Here is a 21,240-nt window from a genome sequence, read left to right as displayed (position 1 = left end):
GCCCTTCCTCCTCTCCTGAACCTTCCACCCTTGGCCCCTTCAAGGCAGGAGCCCTCCGCCCTGCCTCCTGCCCAGAAAGGTGCTGTGACTTGCCCATGGTTGCGCAGCGATGACCACACCTGGGCGCCCAGGCTTGGACCTTGGACCTCTCGTCTTTCCTCTGAGTCAGTCATCTGTCCCTTGGGGATGCGGGGCAGACACTGGGGTTACAATTCCTCACCCGAAGCCTCGATTGCATCCACAACCAGAGCACCAAGTGGAAACTGGGGCCAAGTAAGGTCCCGGAGACTCGAGTTTAGTGGTTCTTTATATTGGGAGGGGGGCGGGGCTTGCAGATTCCTTCTCTTCAGAAATATATGCACTCACATGCACACACATACACATATTTCTCAAAAGCACAGACTTTTAAAGGTTTCAAAGACCTCTTAAAGTCCAAGCATGTGCCCTGGTTCTGCCTCCCCCCAGTGCCGGGCCTCTGCGCACCCCAAATCTGATCTGAACATGTCAAGGTACAAGCAGAACACTCCCCTCCATTATGGGATTAGAGAAAGTTTTCAAGTTGAAGTGAGATCCGCCTGCTTGTAACCTCCCTCCCTTAATCCTCCCGGCCTTCTCTGTGGACAGAACCTGTAAAGGAGTGTCCTTCTCCAGGAGGCAGACAGAAGCAGAGATGGCTCTTGGAGGGGGCTTTCCTGCTCAGGCAAGATGAGGGGGGATATCCGAATATATTTTCTCTGGGTTCCCTTTAATGGGTTCTTTCAGATAAAAGTGTGTGCGCTAACAGCAGGATTCTGGACACTTCAACGTGAATACAGATGAGTAACAACATTTCCTGATGAAGCACAGTGGAGTCCAAGCTGCCAGCTCCAGGAGACCGGAAAGGGATGCAATTTACATAGAATACACGGTGCAAAGCCCTTGGGAGGGTGCTACACGGAGATCTTGCTCTAGGATGTTGACTAATAGAAAACAACTACAGTGGTGTCAGTTTAAAATCCATGCAGGGGCATGAGGGGAAAAAAAAAAAAAAGGCTGGGGTAGCTCTGAGAGGCTGAGGAGTGGGAGATGGTGAGACAGTCCGTCGTGACGGGGAACTGTGAGGTTTTCCAGCATAGGAGTCTCCCTCCCCGAAAACCTGCACCTTCCACTGAAAAGAGCAAAAGGGAAACTTTTGTACCTCCACTCACTCTGATCCCCCAGCATACTGTTAACTCCATTCTGCCTTTGCTTTTATATTGACGTTCTGGGAGGGGATGTTCATTTTCCCTGCCCCCTCCCCCTTCCAGGAGGCTGTAAGCGTCTTGAAGGTAGGATCAGTTATATTTTCCTCTGGGTACTGAGTGTTACACATTCCTGGCACTGACTCAATGACCAACTTCTACTTGATTAAACCTAAGTGGGTTCTGATTCCAGGTTTCATCGTCTTTCTGTCTTGGTTCAGCACAAGGGCAACGATTCTCACATGAAGATCACACTTGGCGTTTGCTGAGCTCTTCTACACCTCTTTCTGCTATCTCTCCCTATCCCTCCACAGGCAAACAAGAAACCAAGGTGGGAAGGCAGGCTTGTAAATGCAAAAAAATACAAAAAGTTTAACTCCCCAGACAGTGTGGAGAAGTGAAGGTGCCTTAGTCAGGGCCTCCGCCCCCTCTCTCAAAGCTGCAGAGAGAACACATGTTTTTTGGGGGGGCAGGCAGAGCAGAGGGGATAATCCACTGGCCCTGGGAGCTCTCCCCCACTTCCTTCTCCAAGACAAGCTGAACTCTGCAAGGGCGACCCCACTGCTTTTTATCTCTCATACCGAAAGTAATTTTAGACAAGGGAAAGGAGGATTAGACTTTCATAACATGATACATTTATCTTGTTTTCCTTTTTTCCTTGCTCTCTCCTCCCTCGCCTCCCTCTTTGACCCCAGGTAAACGTGAACCAAAGGGGAGCCAAGATTAAATATCAGAGGATGCTATCAGATCTGAAGAGATGCTCCTTTCCGGCCCGCTGCCGTCCCCAAACTTTTAATATCTCCCCCCACCCCTGTCAGACGGTTACTGTCTGCTTAGATGAGAAAAGCCTCTGGACCCTGTTCTCTCCATATTGTCCTCTGCTGAAATGAAAGGGGGAATTATAATTCAGAGAAAGGCTCCCACAGAGAGTATGAAGACAAAGATGAAATCAGTGATACAACGCTGACATGCGTTCAGTTCCTGAAAGATCTCTTTGAAAAAGTCTCCTCGGGAGCAGCGTCACCACCACCTGAGACTGTTTAGGGGGCTGGGAGAAGAGGAAGGCCCCGTGAAGGCACCTTGGGGTCGGGCCAAAAACTTGTATCGCTGATAGAGAGAGGCTAGAGCCTCTCCGTGGCGGGGAGGCTGGCAGCCAGGACTGCTTGAGAACGCCTGCCCGCCCCCCCCCACGGCCCCCAGACACATCCTGCCAGCCGGGCAGGCCCCTCCCGGAGCGGCTTCCCCACCCTGGGCCCCCTCTTAATGCCGCAGGCGCCCCGGCCTGCCCCCTGCGACCAGACGGGGCCCAGACGTCCTACCGGCAACGGGACCCCACCCGTTGTTGTCTCAGAGCAGTGACAGCTGGGAGTTTCTAACGTATCTTAACTATATTTTTCCTTCTTTTAAAACAAAACAAACAAATCAGAAAACAAACAAAAAAACCTCTACAAAAGCCACTGTTTAGGGCCCAGCCTGGTTTTCAAGCGCCCCCTCTAGTGGAGAGAGCCTGCAGCTTCGGTTTCCCAGTTCAGCCCCCTTAGGGCCCCGGAGGACCCGAGGGTCGCTCTGCCCGCGTCCTTCCCACCGACCATCCCCGAGTTTGCGCTCAGCCCCTCCCGCCCCCCTTTCACTGCCAGGCTGTCTGTCTTCATCTCTGTCCTCTGTCACCCCGCCTCTCTCAGCCTGTCTGTGACTGCTCCTGCGCCTTGAGCTGGGTCTCACCACGTGCGCCTCGCACGCCTGTATCTTGGTCTGCATCTCTGGTCGGTCGGCTGGGTTCTCCGCTCTCCCCGCCCCAAAGTTCAGGGCTCCAGGTCCGAGGAGAGGGAAATGCTTTGACCAAGCCTTGGAGCAAATTGCCTTTCTCCGAGGGCCAAGGCAGGGACTCCTCACCCAACTCAGGCGTTCCCGGAGGCGAGGGAACCCCAGCCTCACCCCCGCTCCCTAGCAAACCCGGCACCCCCACGGGGCTGATGTGCAGGTCTGAAGCAGTCTGTGGCCTGAGCTGGGAGCTCCGGTTTTGGAGGCCTGTGTGAACCCAACGTGCCCGCTCAGTCCACCCTCCCCACCATCCCACCAGCGTCCCCGTGGGGCAGGCTGCTGCCAGGCCAATAGCTGGCAGAGCCCCAGGGAGGGGGCGGCTGGCTGGGGTTGGGGGGGAGGATGCTGGTGCCAGTGGAGGGGGGCAGAGAAAAGGGTCAGTGGGGGCCCGGGCTGAGCTGGGGGCCCAGGGGAGACAGGGCAGTGAGAGGCGGGCACGGGGAACACCCCCAGCCGGCAGGAGACAGGACCAGGCCCGGGCAGGGTCCCACCTTGACCCACGGTGGGAGCAGGGGCCCCGCGCCACTCCACTCGGGCCTTTGCTTCCCTCTCCCCACCTCCCCCTCCCTGTCCATTTACACTTTCCCAGTAGGGGACCCGGCTCCCCAGCAAAGAACTTTCTGGCCTCTATTTCTGCCCTCGAATCCCAGATAGAAGAGTAGAGGCTCCCGCTGCCCCAAAGGCCAGGAAACGGGGCCCTGGAGAGGCTGAGGGCTACACCCAGGGAGAAAGGGGGTGTCCAGCTCTTACCTTCATCCCTCCTGGCCCTTGGGACCAGCTGTTTGACCCCCTCAGCCCCCCCCCCCCCCCATCCCCAGGAAGAACCGTCTTTCTCTGTCTCCACAGGGCTCACCTTTAGAAACAGACAAGAAGGGAACACCCCCCCACCACCCCTCATTTACTCTAATCAGGCATGAAATCTTTGTAACTAAGTGGAAAAAAAAAAAACTGTTTCCCATAAGGGAATCAGTTCCATTCATTATTGTTGGAGCCCAGCATCTGCGAAGGGGAGAAAGATGCTCTTAGAATGAACTGATAACAGACTGGCCCTGGGGCGAGGGCAGCAGTGCTGGGGGGTGGCTGTGTCCACGAGCTCTGAAACTATAGCACCTCAAAGCCCGCTTCTGCCAGTTTCCCTGTTCACCATCCTGACTTATTTGTGGTTCACAGACTCCAGTAACACGATGCTCTGGTCTCTTTATGATCAGAACGGGGGTGGGCTGGAGGCTTGGCTTGGGGCGTCTCTCTTCCCCTCGGCTGTGATGGACACAGACGATACTGCTCCCCCACCCCCGAGTCCGCATGTGTGGAGACAGCTGTATGGCAATGCAGGGAGACAGCTGGGGCGGGGGGTGGGTGGAGGATATCGCTCTTGGAGACAGAAATCGCCTCCCCCTGCACCAAACCCCAGAGCTTGGAGAGGCAGCCATAGCAGAGGAGGCAGGACAGAGACTAGAAAACCCCCCAACAGTGACAACTCCAGCACCATAAATATTTCATGGCACCTGAACTGGCGAGTTGAGGCTGCTGCCAGCTGCTGCCTTGTATATTTAACTGTGTCATTGGCCTCCCCTCCTGCTCGTGTGTTTCCTTGTAATGTGCCCATGAAATAAAGATGAACAGAATCGCCAGAAGGATCTGGAAGTGGGCAAGGAGCCTGGTAGAGAAGTAGCTGTTCTTCTCTGGAACCTCATGTTAAGCCCAGACTCCACTACAACAGCTGGAGAACTTTTGCATCCAACACCCCTGCAGCTCTGATGGTCTAGAGGCTGGAGGGGGTGAATGTTCCCTGGTGCTTTGGGGACAGGGGTGGGTCTTCAGGGCAGCTCTGAAGGCAGGGCCACCAACCTTGTAATCCCATCGGTTTCTTTGGGGGTGATGGGACACCACCATTTACTCTTCATTTAGACTAAGGCTGCAAGACCAACCAGTCCCCTTGCCCGGCACCAGGCTATGAGTGACCCTGGTCCTTACATCCTGTCAAAGAGAAGGGCCAGGTGGAATCCCCTTGCCAGATTCACAGTCCTGGGCGGAAGGGCCCTTCCCGCGCTCCTCAGCCGCGTCTCCATTGCCCAGCACTTTACATGTCATTTCCATTTAACCGCTCTGCAAGCCAATCTGCCCCATCCTAATACGATTTGCTGAGGACAGTGGGGGAGCAGAGAGGGCAGCCCACCCTGCCCTGCCATTTTCAGCGGTCCCCAAAGAGGGTTGGCTGGAGGGCTGAGCGGAGCCGCTCTTTCAGGTGATGCTGGCAGCCGGCGAGGACAGGTTCTGGGAGGAGGAAGGGTGGGTGGAAGCAGAGACACCAGGTGAAAGAAGGGGAAAGCAAAACCTCACCAGGGCATCTTGGCAGATGGCTCTCAGTTTCCCTACCTTTCCTCTGGATCCCCTCCCCCCAGGCCAAGGAGGGGAGAGCCTCGGTAATTACTTCAAAAGGTACTAGATGGGGTGAAGAGAAAGTTAATGAATTCTTCTCTTCTTGCCAAGAGGTCACAGGAGAGACAGCTGCTAGCAACTCCTGGAGTGCTCTGGGGTGACTGCACAAAAGTTGTGCATTTCAACTGGGAATAGATGCATTCTTCCAGCCAGAGCTATCTCTTCCCTGGGCTCTGTCGCTCTGGGGAAGGCCCCAGAAGCCTGCCCAGAGGGAAGAGTGAAGTTTCAAGGTCTGGGGAAGAAGCCCAGCAAGACAGGAGTCTGCTGTTGTGTGGGGTGGGGGTGGGGGCTGAGCTGAACCTGACTCCCAGCTCCCAGAAGGTCCAGCCCTGCCCAGCCCAGACAGTCATCTTCATCTGCCTCTCATGACCCTGTCCACTGAGTGGGTTCCCAGATCTCTATAGGTTCCTCCAAGCTGCTGGGTCCCCAAGCCACCACCTTGAGCTGGTCCTGTCTTGTGTCCCGTGTCTACCCACTTCTAGGATATGCCACGGTTGCTCTAGGATCTTAGATTCTTACAGGAGACCTGATGATATTTCCACTACCCACTTCATAGGGCTCTCATTTCTAGAAATAGCTGACTCCCTCCAACTCCATCCCTCCCAGATGCATTGGAGTAGGTAGCTCTTTCCTAGAGCAAGAGTCATGCCAAACAGGTGGACATTCGTCAGGGGCCTGGGATGGCAGTTTCGGGATGACTCTCTCTGACCATCCAGACCATGATGAATGTATGTATAGAGACTACCTGTGGGATGGAGAAAAGGGCTAGAAATTTCCAAGATCCCTACATCACTTGTGGGGTGGGGCAAGAAGAAGCCGAAGGAAGGAAATATCCTAAAGTGGCTTATAAGGGGCCTTCAGACCCGAAAGAAGCTCATCCTTCAGCCCCCAACCCTCTCCTGCAGCTCAGACCTGGGGGTGGTGGTGATGGGCGCTTCACCACCAGGGCGCACAGAAGCGGGCACAGAGCTCTTGCCCCATTCCGTGCCTTGGACTCCTTCCCTGAGCCTCCGGAAGCTAAGCCTAGGATTCCCGAATCCCCTGCTCCGAAGAACCACCAGTGGCCTCCAGGGTCTCTGGGCTCCAGAGTGAACGCCGCCCTCCCCCCGCCCCTCCCCGGCCCAGTCGAGCAGCGGCGGCCACCGTGGCCCCGGCTTTCCTGTGGGTGCGGTGCCCGGGTAGGCCCGCTTGGGGCTGCAGCTCTCGGGACAGCCCCGCCACCCCCGCGCTGCCCCGAGCCTCAGCTCGCCGGCAGGTGCGCCGTGGAGGCGCGCGGAGGAGCGCCGCCCGCCAGCAGCCCGGCGGGGAAGCGGGGCGCCGGCGGGGAAGCCGGGGCCAGAGGCGGCCGCACCGAGAGATGCCCGCACACGCACCCGCGCTCGCGGGCGCCGCGCTCCGGCCCGGGAAAGTGGCCGGACCGGTGCGCGGACTCTTCGGCTGCAGCCGAGCCCTGGCGCTTGGGGCTGGGACCCCGCGGAGGCGGGGCGCCGGGAAGCAGCCGCGGGGCGAGCGCGCTTCGGGAGGACCGGGCGGCGGGCGGGCGCCGCGGACTCCAAGCTCCCGGCCTCGGGCGCCGCTTACCCAGCTCGGAGATGTCGGTCTGTCCTTCCGTCCCCGGTCCGACCGCTTCGGCCGCCGGCTACCGAGGCCGGCGCGCTGCCTGCTCCTCCGGCTGCCCACGGCTCGAGATCACGCGGACGACCGCATCCACATGGAGTCCAAATTCATTAAAATCCACGTCAAGCCACCAGCCACTTATCTGTATTCCTGAAGTGGCCCCTCGGTCTCCGGCCCGCGAGCCCCTCCGTCCTCCGCCGCCCGGTGGCAGCCCCGCCGGGCGCGGTGGCCGGCTCGCGGGGAGAACCGGGAGGCGCCGAGGGGGCGTGGGGGGGGCGGCGGCGGCGGTGGTGGCTGGCGGTGGTCTCTCCTTGGGAAGCGGCAGAGCCCCGGCTGTCTTCAGATTTTTTCCAGCGCGACTTTCCGGGCTCCTCTGACATCAGCAATCGCGGCTCTTCCTTCCCTTCTCGCTCCCCGGGTTCGTTCACAGTCCTGTTTCCTCCGAGAACCTGGCTCTCCGGATCGATTTCGAGGTTGGCTCCGCTCGCTCCGGCGGCCCCCGGGCTCCCCACGGCTCCCGAGCTAGCCCGGGGTTTCGGTCTGGATCGCGGGGTCCCTGTCTGGATCGCGGGGTCCCTGTGTCTGGATCGCCTGCCCTCCCGGCTGAAAAATTCCCAGCAACTGCGTTCCGCCGCGCTCCGCTCCAGTCTGGCGCGGACGGCGCTGCGCCCGGCGGCTCGGCTCCCGTGGCGGCGGCGGCGGCGGCGGCGGGGCCCTGAGCGCCGGCCCCCCTATATTACCAGGCGGCTCATTATCATAGAGGCCGCGCGCCTTAACCCCCTCCCTGCCGGCTGCGCCCGCCCGGACGGGGGCCGCGCCCGCCGCTGGCACCGCCCTCTGCAGCCAGCCCCCTGTCCCCGTCCCCCCGCCCCCACCCCCAACCCCGGACCTCCTCCTCCGCCAGCTGTCAACAAAGGACAACCAGCTTGGGCCGGGGGAGGCCGCCCCGCTGTCTCCTCGGCGCCCAACTCCAGCCCGGACCCGCCAGCCACCTTAAGTGGCCAAAGCAGGATTGCGGGGGGGTGGGCACGCCAATCGTGCTGGGGCCTGGGAATTCGGGTGGGGGCTTGGCCGAGCCCCGGAGGGCGTGGGGAGCTCAGGACTGAAGCGGAGTGGGTGGGTGAGGTCAGTGGGGACGTGGGCACCGCCCCCCCCCCCCCACATCACCTGTCACCGCGCGCATCCTGCAGAGTCCCTCTTCGTCTTTAATTTGAGGGGTGCGTGGAGGGAGGAACCGGCCTTTGGCTGATGAGGTTAAGAAGGGGGCTCTCGGAATTTGTGCAAGCAGATGCCGTCTGCTCCTGAATCTCGGAAAGCCAACAAGCTGTCAAATGAGGTTTGAAGTTGTTTTTTTATTAATTACCATTTTTATTATGTGAAGACGAGCCTTGCTCTGAATTGCAAGTTTCTGACTCTGGTTAGAGATCCTGGGCATCTGGCAAGTGAGGGAGGCAGAGCCCAGCGGGGAGCTTTCTATGTCCAGACCCAGGAAGCCTCCCTGGCTGGGGAATCAGAGAGGTAGCGGTACAATAACTTGTTTTAATACACCAAGGTGAGAGGCGCCTGGATTCCGGATGGCAATGCCTCGGTGCCTTAACTTGCTTCTTCCCACGTCCTGGAGAATCTCGGTTCCCCCGCAGCCTCTGCAAGCGGCTTTGCGAAACAGGCCTGCGAGCTGGAGCCGGGCGACTTCGCAGGATCTGCCTAGTCCCTGTTGGCTATCAGAGCACACGCGAGTTTACTCAATACGTCCAAGTATTCCGATAAGCTCCGTCTACTGCCCTCTCGTGGCCACAGGCCTCAGTGGTATAAAGAAAAGAGGAAAAAAAAAAAAAAAAAAAAAAATCACAAGAAACCCTAAAAGGAATCACAAGTAATTCTCAGGGCAGCAGGGGCCTTAAAGAAAAAAAAGGAGAAATAAATGTAGACTCACCTGTTATCTTGTGCAATCACCCCTTGAATTAAGTAAAGTATTGTGGGGGGAATGTAAGATTTACTTCATCCACAGAAATTAGCTCATTTCTCAAAAGTTCTTTCCTCACGGTTAATTAGCTGAAATTTGTCTTCTTGTAACTTTCACTGGTTATTCTTTGTAGTGTCCTGTGCAGCCACAAAGAATTTGTCTAAGCTGTCTTTCCTGATCCATACCTGCTCTTTTCTTTGAACTTCTTTAGTATTTATTGTTGGCAGTCCTCCAGGCAATTATCATAAGTTACTCTATATTATTATTTATTTCTCTTTATAAGTTGATCTTGTCTCTCCATCCAGACAGCCTTGCCTACTGTCTCAACTTTGGTTAGACTGAATATAAACCACAATTTATTAAGGAATATGATTTGAAGAAGATGCTAGAAGATTTTGGAAAATTTCTTTTGTTTGGTACATGGAGCATGGGTCTGGTCAGCTCAACCCAGGACAGGCAGTGGTAGGCTTGGAAATACCTAACTGATAAAGCTTGAAGCTGAAAATTAGGACTTTCTGGTTCTCAAACCAAGTGCTGCGTGACTCTGGAAGAGGTTACATCTCTTTTGTAGTTGTTGTTATTCAGTCGTCCGGTCATGTCCAGCTCTTTTCAACCCCATGGACTGCAGCACACCAGCCTTCCCTGTCCTTCACCATCTCCCAGAGCTTGCCCAAACTCCTGTCCATTGAGTTGGTGATGACATCTGACCATCTCATCCTCTGCTGTCCCCTTCTCCTGCCTTCAATATTTCCTAGCATCAGGGGCTTTTCTAATGAGTCGGCTTTTTGCATCAGGTGATCAAAGTATTGGAGCTTCAGTTTCAGCATCAGTACTTCCAATGAATATTCAGGGTTGACTTCCTGTAGGATGGACTGGTTTGATCTCCTTATGCCTCAATTTAATTATGTCTTGGGACGATTTTAATTTTGATAGCAATTTAAATAACTTTCCAATCCTACCTCCTGTGGTCCAGAAATCAACCCTAGAAGGAAGAGTAAGAAAGGTAAAATGAAACAAGCTTCTCCACTCACTGTATCCTTCATCCCAGGCTCCCCTCTCCCTTTCAAATAAATAGTGAAGAGAGGGAGGGAGAGAAAGAAGATAGGCAGGAAAACCTGTTGCAGGCAGCATGACACGGTGTCACCCAGTTTGCACATTGCTATGGAACAGAGCCTGAGGTCTGAGTCCTGTGACTTTATGGGAATGCCTGTGGTCAGCACAATAAAGGCAAGAACCCTACCAGGTCTACTGGGAGTCACCTGTTAAGTATACTTAACTTCTCTGGGCCTTGGTTTGTCCATCTGTAAAATGGGAATTCCTACTTCCAATCTTCAGAGAGTTGTGGGAGCTAAAATAGAAATATATAGAAATGTTAGAAGATTTGAATAGTATCATTAAAATGGAAAGATTTGTTCATATTTTTAGTCCTAATAGGCTAAAACAAATATAGATCTTATTAGTTAAGTACATTATTACAACAATGTATCTTGGGAATAAAAAAGAACAACTCAGATTCATGCTGTATATTTAGATATAACATCCTCTGAGGCAATGGCAATATATATGAGCCTTTGATCTTCAAAGGTGCTCCAGTAATCATATCCTTTTGATCACTGGGTATCCATTCATTCATTCATTCCACCAACATTATTTATTAAGAGTGACTTTATTAAATTTCTTAAATGGAATGGTATATAGTACATGATTATTTCTTCCACACATATTTTTTTAAGAGAAATTATGCTGATAATCACGCTAATAGGTTCCATGCCCTCAGACCCGTCTACATCTTTCTGGGACCGGAGATTCCTGGTGTCTGTCTGGGCTTTGATGTCCTCTTTCTCATCCTGTTCAGCTGATATGAAACTCATGGCCCCTGGGAACTTGTCAAGCCTCTGCTAGCCCCTTGTAGTCCCTCCTCATGTCCATCAGGAGCAATGGTCACAGCCCAGCACAGCTCTGGGCAAGTGGTGGTGTTTCATAAATATCTATCAAATGAGTAGAGGGATGGGTGGGCAGATGTTTGCCTTACGCCAGATCCTCATCTTTGGAAAATTGTAGCAAGCTCAGCAGGGTTTTCCTCCCCCCAGCCACCCACCTCTACAGGTCACAGTGGTCCTGGCTCCTCAGTCCTGCAGAATCACCAGTGCCTGCTGCATTGCCATCCCAGGTCCCAGGCCTCTTCTTTGCTGGTCCCAAGATGGGTGGCTTGGGGAAGAGGATCAGAGGAGTGGGAGGGAACAGGGGAAAGGTACACTCCGGAGTGGAGCCGAACTTTCCCTGGGAGAAAGAAGCGTTGCTCCTGCAGAGGCAGGTCTGGCTGAGCAGGCCTCCGCAGGCCTTTGCAAGCAAGCCTGAGACTTTGGGGGAGAATAGGCCCAAATGGGCAACCAGCCCATCCCCAGGGGAAGTCCTCTCTGTCACAGTAGCAGCTCCAGCCCCACAAATAGATGCCAGTCCGGTAGCCCCTCGGATCGCGGGAGGTATTTTTGGTGCTGGAAGGCAGCCATACTTTGGCAGGCTTTCAGCATCCAGTCTGCTCTCTTGCGGAGGTTGGGAGGGTGGCAAGCAGTCAGTGTTGAGCATGGGAACGCTGCCTGCGAGTGTGCCCGTGCATACATTTAGGAGGCCTTGAGTGACAGGGGGCCTGGGCTGGGGGGTCTGCATACTTGGAGCTGTGGGCAGGAAGCCCGTGTCAGCCATGACCTTTGGGTGGAGCATGGTCTCTTTGCAGGCTTGCCTCTAACTCCCAAAGCTGAGACCACGGGTGCCACCGCCAGCTCCATCTCCCTTGGCTCTAAGAGGCCTGTCCTCTTTCGTTTGCCCCACCCATCCCGAACCTCCCCCATTTCATGGCAGGGACACGTTTCCCGGTGGGTGGGCTCTTCCGTCTCCCACCCCCCCCACCTCACCTTTGCCAGTGGATGCTGCAGAAGCAGCTGCCCCTCCGCCCCCGACATGGGCCGGGACAAAGGGCCCCGTCTGATGGGCCAGACTGGAGTGTGTGGGCCAGGCCTCGTGAATGGAGAGTGGCAGGCGGCTGGCTGGGCCCTGGGGACAGCGGTCCAGGATGCGGCCACCGGGCACCTGCTCCAGGATTCTCTGCGCCATTCATAAAGATGTCAGCCGCCTCGCTCCTCCCCTCCCAGCCCTTCACAAAGCCCACGTTCCTGTGTACTTTAAACAGTAGCCAGCCTGTTAAGGCTCCAAATCAAACAAGGCGGGATTTCACTCCTTTCTCACTAAACCTCCCACAAGCGGAGCTGGTGTGCCTGTATCCTCAGCTTCTCTCCCTAACCCTCCTTCCGTCTCCCCATCCATCAAGGATGCTACTCTGGGAGGAGAGTAGTCTCTGGGAGGCTCAGCCAACTGCAGCCCTAAACCTATGTGAACGGGTCTCTGGATCCATCTAAAGACTCCTGTGTGTCCTGGGTGAGAAGGTTGCACGGGGCGAGGGGGGAGCGTGGACTGCCGGGCTTCAGACGTGGGAGGTGAGGACTGGGCGTATGACTTCTGCTGCTGTTCTGTGTGGGGCATTGAAGGCCTGAGAAAGGGTCCTCTTTGCTATTTCTTTTTTTTCCTAAGAGATTCCCCCAAAAGGAGACATACTGCCGGTTTGGCCGTGTAATCCCTGGTTAGGCCTCTCAGTGCCTCTGTTTCTTCGTCTATAAAGTGGGAATGATACCCTTGGCCCGCATGCTCTGCTTCACAAGAATCAGACACGATGCTCGCTGTGAGTTGGAGACCACGACACGTTTGTCCAATGGGGATGCTGTCTTAAAGTTCTAAAGGTCCTTTCGAGAGCCAAGCCTTCTCAACTGCTGAATCTACAATCCAACCTCTTGTTCAGTTTTTGAGAGAAAGAGCTGGGCTCCTTAGAGATACCCCTCTGCTTTTGGGGTGGCTACATCGTCTCCCCATCACGTTGGGGTCCCTCCTTCTCTCTCATGCATCCATAGGAAAGTGCTGCAGACCGAGATTCTGCCCCGTTCCCTTCCTGTCTGGAAGCACAAGGCAGTTCCAGGCTGCAGTTGATCCTCACTGCGGGCCCGTCCCTGTCCACCCGCTTCTCCAGACAGGTGGGGGAGGCCTGGAGGAGCTGAGATGCCTCGGGGGACACTCCCGACTACACAGGAATCAGAAAGGCATGGGCCCTCACTGCCTGAGATACAGCATGAAGACGCTCTTTTGAGGTCCTTCTCTGCTTGGCCACCTTCACCGGCCACAGACTCCACGCTAACCTCCCCGGCCGTCATGGCCCAGCCTGGCTCAGAGGACAGTTACTCTCCGAACTCCTGCCGGGGCCGGGCTGCCTGGCTTCCTGAGGATGCAGCGTCTTGTGGGCAGACATCCGGGCTGGGAGTGAGACAGAGAGGACAGAGCCGGTGCAGGTTATTCCTCTGAGATCAGAACCTACAGGGAGCACCTGCTTTTTCCAGGTTTCTTCATTTAGACAAAGGGATACCTTCCCTTCAGTTGCTCATAATTGTCATCATAAAGTGGTACGTGCTGACACGCATTGGGTGCCCACCTTGCTGCTTCCATTACTGCACTTGGCGGTGTGCCTACCTGACTCCACGTCCTCACAAGTCTGGTCTTCGTAGGTGTTACCACCCCGCTTTCCAGATGCAGAAACCAATGATCAGAAAGCCCAGCAACTGTCCTGAGATCGCCCGGGTAGTCCGAATTTGAACCTGGGTTTCTCTGAATCCCTTTTCTCTAGTTTTGTTCTCTTCTGAGGAGGGAAAAGGGATGAAAGTCTGGGAGTCCTCTTCTTACACGGGAGGCTCTGGGCCTCAATCCCCGTTCTCAGCGCTGAGCTGGCCAGTGAGCCAGAGCTCCCTGTATCAAGAGGGCTCCTTAGGGGTGCTCATCACAAGTCCAGCAGAGCATCTCTGAGCTCTGCTTCTGCTTAAGGTCAGCATGTCATTTTCTCCTACACAGGAGAGCTTGTTGCCATTGTTATGGTGATTATTATTAACAATCATACTGACGAGCTCGATTCTCCCCTGCTTTGCAGAGTGTATGCGTTTAACTGTGAGACTTGGTCCAGAGGAAAGAAGTTGCCCACACGTGCAGATTGCCACTAGCTTCTGTCAACCTCGGCCCCGCACAACATCGCAGGATAATGGGGTGATGGGCTGGAGCCCAGCCCTTAGAGAGAGCATAGCAGTCGGTCATTGTGGGATTCACGGGGAGCAGGACCAGCCAAGTACCTGCGTCTGCCTTCTCCTTGATTGCATCTGGGTTCTGCAAACCCCAATAGAACTGAACTTACATCTCCTCCCAATTAGGGGAGAAAGGAAGACAAGAATGATAGTGGAAGAATTTCTTCCTGCCTCTGATGGCAGGCTCTTCAGGGACAGAACATTAAGCTCTTTCTCTGCCTGCCCCCAGCCTTCTCACTCCTGTCTGATATCTGGAGGGCCTAAGGCAGTGCCAAGCCCTCCCTGGGACCGGAGCCTGTGTGTGATGGGAGTGATGAACAGGGGCTGGCTGGAAAAGCTAGACCCCACCCGGGGGCTTGTCTCGGGTCTGCTGGTCTGCTGGGAGGCAGTGCTGAGCAGGGGCTGGCGGGGAGGGGGCCTGGGATGCCTCCTGCTCGATGCCTGACAGCTGATCCTGGGCCCTTTGTAGGGGGTGGGGGTGGGGGGATGGGGCCTTGCCCAGAGGAGGCTGGTGGAGAGTAAAGTCCACTGCCCTCACTGCCTAAATAACTCAGATGTCCTGGCATCCAGATGCCAACCCCAGTGCCTGCTTCAATGCTGTACATTTAGGGCAGGATGTAAACTACTAGTGTCTAAAAGGAAAAAGTCAGAAATGGCGCAAGTCTTGGCAGGCAGGAATCAACAGTGTCATCACCAACATCATGAAACAATTAATAGCCACGAGGAAAGAAATAAATAGAGCACTTTAACGGCATTTGCTGTATTCTGAGTTTCGAATTCCTAGAAAGTAAGGTCCACACATTCCCCTCATAGTCAGTTTAATAAGTCTGTTTTTAATCCCTTTTGTGAAATTCATTCTTGCGGGTTATTCTAGTATTCTTGTCTGGAGAATCCCATGGATAGAGGAGACTGGTGGGCTACAGTCCATGGGGTCACAAAGAGTCGGACACAGCTGAAGCGACTTCGCACATACAAGGTAGACAGGAAAGACTGAGAGCAAGAGTGATTCTGGTTCTGTCCTTCTCTTCTGACTCTCCTCATCTTTCTCTCTGAGGCCACAGCACTGATTTTTGTTTATTTGTTTGTGTGTGTGTGTGTGTTTTCCTTTCTGAAATGGCTTCTATGCATTCAGAATCAGTATCCGAATGACAAGAGTACCATTTCCATCAATAAACGGAGGTCAGACCCCCTTCCCTCTGGGTGTCCGGCGACCTGGGTGCTGACCCTGCTTCCATTCTTGCCTGGCCTTGCATGAATCCCTTCCCTCCTTTTGGCCCTGGTTTCTGCATCCGTAAGAAGCAGGAATTAGGCTCCTCATGCCCCTCTCTGCCTGTCCTCACTCCAACTCTCTCCTTGAAGGATGGAAGAAGGGCCTCGGACACTAGACAACTTTCTGGCCATGACTAAGACAGCCCAGTGCCCAGGACACTACCGGGGATGTACAATGCAGTAACAGAGCTGAGAAAGAGGATTTTGCCTTTGAATTGCCTGCAGTTGGATATTTCTGTCTCTGCCTGCCTTTGATAAACTCTCCTGTCCAGGGCTTTGCTGTTGTGAAGCTTTCTGAGTCATGGGTGGCTCCAGCCCCTTCGATCCGTCCCACTGATAATATTTCCTGATGTTTCCAAGGCGAGTAGGGGTGATCAGGTAGGGTGGATCTGTGGCACTTCCTCTCCTCATCCTCCGACCCCTCCCACCTGGCTCTCCTGCCCCCTGTCCTCCTTGTGGAATTTCTATCTCATGCTGTTCCACAAGGCCCTGCTGTGCTGTGCCTAGTCGCTCAGGCGTGTCCGACTCTGCGACCCCATGGACGGCAGCCCGCCAGGCTCCTCTGCCCGTGGGGATTCTCCAGGCAAGAACACTGGAGTGGGTTGCTGTGCCCTCCTCCAGGGGATCTTCCCGACCCAGGGATCAAACCCGGGTCTCCTGCCTTGCAGGCGGATTCTTTACCGTCTGAGCCACAAAGCCCAGTCTTGGCTGCCCACCCGGCCTCCGGAGAAGAAGCTGGAGACACCAAAGCCCTTTTGAGGTCTCTCGGGGACGTTACCCCCCCCTGGTGGAACGCCGGGGAACTTTTCTGGCGTGGGGAAAGCTGGGCAGCCTGGCAGCGGTACCTCTCTGCTCTGCAGTTTTTCCGTGTGGCTAATAATTATTACCCTGTGTTAGTCACGACAATGGAAGAATTGCAGGCCTTTATTTCGAAATGATCGGCTCCAGTCAATGACTACTTATGACAGCAAAGGGGAAACATCAGCTCCGGGGAGCCCCCATGTAAATGGGGAGTTGAATGAAAGATCAGAAATAATGGAACCTGTATTTAGTTCCATTTTCCTCCCTAAAAGGGTCCTGTCAGAGTAATTTCCCCTTTCTGTGCACCATACCTTGCCATTATTTACAATATCTTCTTGGGAGAATAAAACTACCCTGGCCCCTCCCCGCGCCCCCCCCCCCCCCCCCCCCCCCCCCCCCCCCCGCCATCAATTGTGTCTCTTTCTGGAGTTTGGCAAACACAGCGACTTCTTCCTGCTGTGCTTTCAGTGGAGCTGAAATGAATGTGGCTCTGGTTATTTTTTTTCCCCTTAATCATTTTTTTTTTTTTTTTTTGCTGGAGAGCATTTTCACGAAGCACAGTCACAGAGGAACAGAATGTCCTGAAGTTTGGGTGAGCAGCATGAATTGCTTTGCTTTTTCCTCCCCTTGAATAAAAATAACAGCCATCATCATAATATCAGAGGACGGACAGGCCGTCTTTCAAGGCTCTGCATCAGTGTGCCCACTCCCTATGCTCAGTCTTATTCCTAAAATCCTCTGTCCGCCCATCCAGGCTCCTGGTCCTCTCTGGGTTCCCTGAAATTGTTAAGCCCGTTTTCTCTCCATACTTCTGCCCATGTTCTGGAATGTATTGTTCCTTTCCTCACTTCCCAGAACCTGAACAATCTTTAGGGTCTCAAGACCTTTTTTTTAGTTCTACCAGTTTATTGCTACCAACCCATCCCCCTCCGCCCTCATGCAAACGCGTGCTCAGTCGTATAACCCCATGGACTGCAGCCCGCCAGGCTCCTCTGTCCATGGACTTTTCCAGGCAAGGATACTGGAGTGGGTTGCCATTTCCAAGACCTGTGTTTTTAAAGATATCGTTTCCAATGTGTGCTCAGGGCACTTGATGCTCATAAAGGGTTAATAATTTGTAAACTTGTTTCTATCCATAGTGAGCTTGGCCTAGAGAATTCACTAGATACATGTTTACTGAATTACTTTCACCATTTCCCAGAAGGTAAAGGTAAAGACGTTCAGAAAGCTTAAGCTGCCTGTAGATCACCTGTCCAGTTATGTGGCAGAGAAGATACTGGAACCTGGATGCTTTCGCTCCGAGTCCAGGGTCCTTTCCTTATGCTGTGTTGCATTCCTGCTACGGTCGCCTCTGACCTCTCCTGTTACTCACTAGCGTGCTTCAGTTCAGTTCAGTCGCTTAGTCGTGTCCGACTCTTTGCGACCCCATGAACTGCAGCACGCCAGGCCTCCCTGTCCATCACCAGCTCCTGAAGTCCACCCAAACCCATGTCCATCGAGTCGGTGATGCCATCAACCATCTTATCCTCTGTCATCCCCTTCCTGCCCCCAATCCCTCCCAGCATCAGGGTCTTTTCCAGTGAGTCAGCTCTTCCCATCAGGTGGCCAAGTACTGGAGTTTCAGCTTCAACATCAGTCCCTCCAATGAACACCCAGGACTGATCTCCTTTAGGATGGACTGGTTGGATCTCCTTGCAGTCCAAGGGACTCTCAAGGGTCTTCTGCAACACCACAGTCCAAAAGCATCAATTCTTCGGCGCTCAGCTTTCTTTATAGTCCAACTCTCACATCCGTGTGCTTAGCTTCAGCATTCCATTTTTTTCATCAGGTTGCAAAGTCCTTTTGGGCAGGGGCCAGGCCTTATGTTTCTCTTGTACCTTACCTTGGAAGTGAAAAATTTTAATCAATCTGCTGTTACCACTTCACCCTAGCTTTCCTCCAGTCTGTCAAAACTGGCTAAATACACATCTCGGAGCCAAACTTTGGAAGGTCTTGGTTCTGACACTGGGGTCTTCTGGGGACCTGGATTGGCACACACCCGTGAACTGTGTTCCTCCACCCGGCCCTGCTCCACCAATCTGGGTCTCCCTTTCCCACATGGGATGTGATGAGACAGGACTCTCAGGAGGCTGAATGTCTCCTCATTTGAGACATTCGAGATGCTTTCAGATTCACTGTTACTGGTTCTTTCAGTAGGGACAGTCACCAACACCTCTGGCTTTGTTTTAAGAAAGTGCTATCCTCTCTACCCTGTTGACTGATGAGCTCAGGAAAGACCCTTTGACAGAAGAACTTGCCAAATTGCTTTGCAGTTTCCGCAGTCACCTCATCCCAGGACCTGTGACTCACCTCTGTGCTTTTGATGCGCTTCAAAGTCAAACTAATGCTCACTTCTCTTAACGCAATAATATATAAAAGTTACAATTAATAATTAACATAATAATGTGCGTAGCAAGCATTGGCAAAGTTTTCAAGTACATTAGGAGCAGGTGGACACATGCTGGAAAGCTGGCTGGGTCCCAGGGCAGTTGCTCAGAGCACAGACTTCAGAGTGGCTTTGGTTCCTGGCTGTGCCACCGACTCCGTTTGGTCTCAGCAGTTACTTAACCTCTCGCTGACTTCAATCCCCTCAATAGGAAAATAGGAAAAGAATGTGGACATCATAGAGTTGTTATGAGAATTTAATGAGTCTTGTAAACCGCGGTGTCTGGCTCGAGAAAACCCGCTGCTTACAGGGCGGTTCCTCCGCGTCAGCCCCTGTCTGTCACTAACTGAGGTGTGGCCTTGGGGAAGTCAGGCAGCCTCGTTCTCCTCCTCTGTAAGGTGGGAAGCGTCAGGTCCCGATACGTTTCGGTCTTCAGAACGACACAGAAAGATAGCAATCAAGTCAAGCAACATCACTGTTTTCCAACGAGGCCACTGAGGTTTAGGAGCTCAAACGCTTCGTTCAAGGGATGCAGCTGATAAATGGAGAAAAGCAAGATTTCTGAGTCCAGCTCCGTGCCCTGTTCATGGAGATGTGTGGGCTCCCCACAAGTCTCTGGAAGGTGCCCTGTCCCTTGAAGCATGTGCCGTCTTTGCTTTCGACCTTGACTCCTCAGAGGAGGACGCTGGTGTCAGCCTCTAAGAACTTAGGCATTGCCTCTGAGCCATCTGTCCCAAGTGACTCAGGCTGGGAGGTCACAGTGACCTTGGGACTGAGTCCACTGTCTTTCTTCACCCCTTCTCCTCCTCCTCCCACTGCCTGGGGGAGATTCTGCCTCTAAAGGCAGATGCTGATTGGATTATCTTAACTGTTTGGGATTGAATGTGCTCCTGAGTCAGGAATCCCACTTGACCGCCCTGGGTAGTAGGTTCTGATTTCTGTGCCCGAGAGGCAGCACAGGTATGCAGCCGATGTTTGCGCGAGGGGCAGGGAGAGGGGCGTGTGTGAGAGAATTGCACAGCACAGTGAAGTCTGACGGGATCTTCCCGACCCGGGGATGGAACCCTGCACTGGCATGTGGATTCTTTACCACTGTGCGGCCTGGGCAGCCCGTTGGCTTCCTAAAGGACCACACCCTGGATGGTTTAAATCCACAGACTATCCTCTCATGGTGGCTGAGTCCAGAAGCTGGAGGTCAAGGTGTCAGCAGGGCCATGGGTCCCTCTGAAAGCTCTAGTGAAGACCCTTCCTTGCCTCTTGCAGCTTCTGGCTGTTGTCCACAGCCCTTGGCCTTCCTTAGTTTGTAGTCACATCACTCCACTTTCTGCCCTTGTCTTCACATGGTCATCTTTCCTGCCCATGTGTGTGTTCCTATGGCCTTCTTTTAAGGATATCGATCATTGGATTTGGGCCCACCCTAATCCAGAAATGATGCTTTTGAACTGTGGTGTTGGAGAAGACTCTTGAGAGTCCCTTGCATTGCAAGGCGATCCCACCAGTCCATCCTAAAGGAGATCAATCCTGAATATTCATTGGAAAGGCCAATGCTGAAGCTCCAATAATTTGACCACTGGATGCGAAGAACTGACTCATTGGAAAAGACCCCGATGCTGGGAAAGATTTAAGGTGGGAGGAGAAGGGGACGACAGAGGAGGGGATGGTCAGATGGCATTACCAACATGATGTATGTGAGTTTGAGTAAGCTCATAGAGTGGGTGATGGACAGGGAAGCCTGGCATGCTGCAGTCCATGGAGTTGCAAACAGTCAGACACGACTGAGAGACTGAACTGAACTGAACTAATCCAATATGACATCCTCTTAACTTGAATATATCTGCAAAGACCCTATTTCTAAATAAGGTCACATATAGAGGTACTGGGGTTAGAAAATGAACATATACTTTTAGTAGACACAAACTTGAACATTTATTTTGGGGGGATACCCTCTATAAAAATTACTGCCTCCTTCAACTCAGTAAGTGGTCATTCTTTATCTCTTTGTATCCATCCAATGATAAAGCATTTACTATCTTATAACCTTTAGGAGACCTAGAATATATTACTAAAACTCTTGGTACTTGTTATAGTTTTTACAGCACTTTTAGTCCGGAAGATTCTTAAATTCTAGCCTAAAATTTTCTTTTGAACTTTAATCTAGTGAAAGCAGTGATTTTTCCGAAAGCCTTGGGCAGAAGGCTGTTCTCTACCACTGACCTCTGTTCCAAACGAGCCACAGAGAACAGCTGGGAGGCTCCCATCCCACAGTAGTTTTGTGTGCATCCCAGTGAGAGAGAGAGACCCAGAATTATCCCAGTGAAATTCTCAAGATTAGCATCCCTATAGCACAAGCACTCTTGCCTTCAAAGCCCCCTTCCCTGGCACACATCCAAGTTCACCAGCAAAGCTTTCGCCCCCCACCCCCACCCCAACCCCAGTTTCCTTCATCCCTTATAACCTCAGCCTTGTGACCTGAATAGAGTTTTTTCTTTTTTCTTTTTTTTTCCTTTCTTCACAATG

The 21,240-nt window shown here is 53.4% G+C and overlaps 1 protein-coding gene across 1 annotated transcript in view; it reads right to left on the bottom strand.

Moving 5' to 3' along the window:
- Positions 1-7,199, bottom strand: part of PLXNA2 (plexin A2) — a 224,444-nt gene extending 217,245 nt beyond the window's left edge. Inside the window, exon 1 of the mRNA XM_061161050.1 lies at positions 7,062-7,199. The gene's annotated coding sequence lies outside the window, so the exon portion shown is untranslated. The remainder of the gene's footprint in view (positions 1-7,061) is intronic.
- Positions 7,200-21,240: the final 14,041 nt, after the last annotated feature.

The sequence above is a fragment of the Dama dama genome, chromosome 14 (assembly GCF_033118175.1).
Source record: "Dama dama isolate Ldn47 chromosome 14, ASM3311817v1, whole genome shotgun sequence".
NCBI lineage: Eukaryota > Metazoa > Chordata > Mammalia > Artiodactyla > Cervidae > Dama > Dama dama.
The sequence above is the reverse complement of the archived record's forward strand: the minus strand, read 5'-3'. Positions and strand labels throughout refer to the sequence as shown.